The 2,339-nt window shown below is 37.8% G+C and overlaps 1 pseudogene; it reads left to right on the top strand.

Moving 5' to 3' along the window:
• Window positions 1-720: 720 nt before the first annotated feature.
• Window positions 721-839, top strand: LOC134937628 (5S ribosomal RNA; annotated as a pseudogene).
• Window positions 840-2,339: the final 1,500 nt, after the last annotated feature.

The following is a 2,339-nucleotide window of genomic DNA, read 5'->3' as shown; positions in this document are numbered from 1 at the left end:
TGTATGCCACAGATAGTAACACCTTCAGGAGATTCAGGCTAACGTGTCTCCTTTATCACACATTTAGGGTGTATTACAGTGTTGCTAAGGGGTCCTTACAGCATACAATCAAGTACTCAGTACTTTTCCTACTTGAGGTCAAGCTGTAGCAACCAAATGATTTGAATAGTAAATGTCTGAATTTATTATATACCTCTCAAACTTGTTTGGCATTTAGGATTTAATGATTTTTCCTTCTCTTCTCTCTTTAATTAACATACGTCATTAACGGGATAACTACATCTTATCTATATGTGTCTTATGTTGTGTGCTTTGTGAAATCCACATATCCAAAGCTTCTATTATCTACATAGAATCAAATGCATCCGCAATTTTTGTGACTCTTTCTATCTCCCATCTGATTTTCCTTTCCCTATATCCAATATAGAGATTTTTGGATAAATCACAATGTGTGCAGTAGTTAAGAGGTCCTTTTGTTTTCATTAAAATTAACAGCACCAACACTGACAACCAATATATCCTATGATCACCAATTTCTTTGACTCTCATTCATGATTCCCGGAACATTGCACCACGTTAGTGGGAATTTTGGAACCGGGTCTAACGTGGAAAGCAGATCCACATATTTTCACTATTCTTTCTCCTATTACTCTTCTCTCTGTTTTCTTAAAATTTCATATTTCCTATATAGGTGCACTCTCATTGGTGTACACATAAATTCTCTACTACCATACCACGCTGCCAACGCCCGATCTCGTCTGATCTTGGAAGCTAAACAGCGTTGGGCCAGGTCAGTATCAGGAAAGGAGACTGCCTGCGAATACCTGGTGTTGTAGAGCAGGATTTTCCTCACTTATGTGATAAAAACACCAACAGCAGTATCACCACTAATTTCTATCCTGCAATCCTCTTATCTCAGTGTTTATAACAGATATTCGCACTGACTTCATGATGCCTATAAATTTTGTATGACATTTTTTCAAATCATGATATTTGTATGTTAATTAGGTGTATTATCCCTAGAGGTGTGACTGCTGATCACTACCCTAGTTACCTACAGCCAAAGAGCTTTTCCTTATATACAACTGTGTCTTGACCATCCTGTGGTTCCATTAATACAGAAATCCTGTACTGGTCAGGGGAAATGGGGGTATGACCTATTTATGTCTACAACCTTTCCAAATACTCTTTATAGTAAAGAGACCAGAACAATTTTAATTTTAAAGATACATTTAAATCTGTATCTTTAGTGATAGATCTCCGGGAAGAGTATTCGCGTTATAATAATGTTAATAAAAGTTATGTTTTAAACATTTTTCAAAATTGTCAGATATTACTTACTTTCTTTAAAAAGAGTGCGCCCACACAAGAGCCTTCCTTTCTCTTCCAATTTCTGAAATCTTTGCACTTTCTGGCTCTGGGTGCACCACCAACCAGGACAACATAATATTTATACATATATATTTATATATAAAACGGCTAATTTTGCCGTTTTTTCCCTTACCAACAAGGGCAACACACTGTCCAATTCTCTAATTCTTCTATTATCACATTTCGATAAATCCTGTGCCAGATCGCCCTGTGTCTCCTTACAAGTATCCTCTACTGTTGCAAAAACAGTCTCTGATCTATTGGCACGGTCTTTACCTTTACCTACACATTTATGACTCTTTCCTTCCCGGATCTGTCTATTTTAGCAGTAACAATCCCATCTTATACTTTTCTCTACATTAGTAGGTCCTTAATATGACCACTTTTTCACTTAAAGCAGAGTTAACAAAACGACAAAATCTGGAGAACTTTGGTGACCCCTTCTCAGAAAATTTTGAAGAATCTCCCGCCAACTCTGATTGGAAGACCACTTTCACTAGATTGCAAAAAAGTTTGCAGAAAAGAACTCGTCTATCGTGGGACGTCACCACACTACAAAACTACATCAAACACAAGATTGTGCCCCGGGGCTAAGACCCAAAATATTCCCCTCCTTTCCACTTGCTACGGAGAACTTGAAGACCGAGTGGGAGGCAGCAGTTTTGAAGTGCTCTCACGAATTACTACATCTTTTGGTCAAACATGATACACTACTCTTAGATCAAGTGGAAAAAGAAATAGATGAATTGGGCCATAACTTGGAAACTTGGGAAAAAGATTTGTCTTTTCAGACAGCCTTTGAGAAATCCCAAAAAGAATTAAAACTGTACGAACAGACCATAGTAGATCGGAAGCGGAATAAATTTATCAGGGACAAACGAGATTTCTCACGTGGAGATATTTTTAGGTGGAATCCCATACTCCCGAATAGGAATCGAAAACAGAGGGACGACCCGACTTTCTCAGAA

The sequence above is a fragment of the Pseudophryne corroboree genome, chromosome 6 (assembly GCF_028390025.1).
Source record: "Pseudophryne corroboree isolate aPseCor3 chromosome 6, aPseCor3.hap2, whole genome shotgun sequence".
Taxonomy (NCBI): domain Eukaryota; kingdom Metazoa; phylum Chordata; class Amphibia; order Anura; family Myobatrachidae; genus Pseudophryne; species Pseudophryne corroboree.
This window is presented reverse-complemented; position numbering and strand designations above follow the sequence as displayed.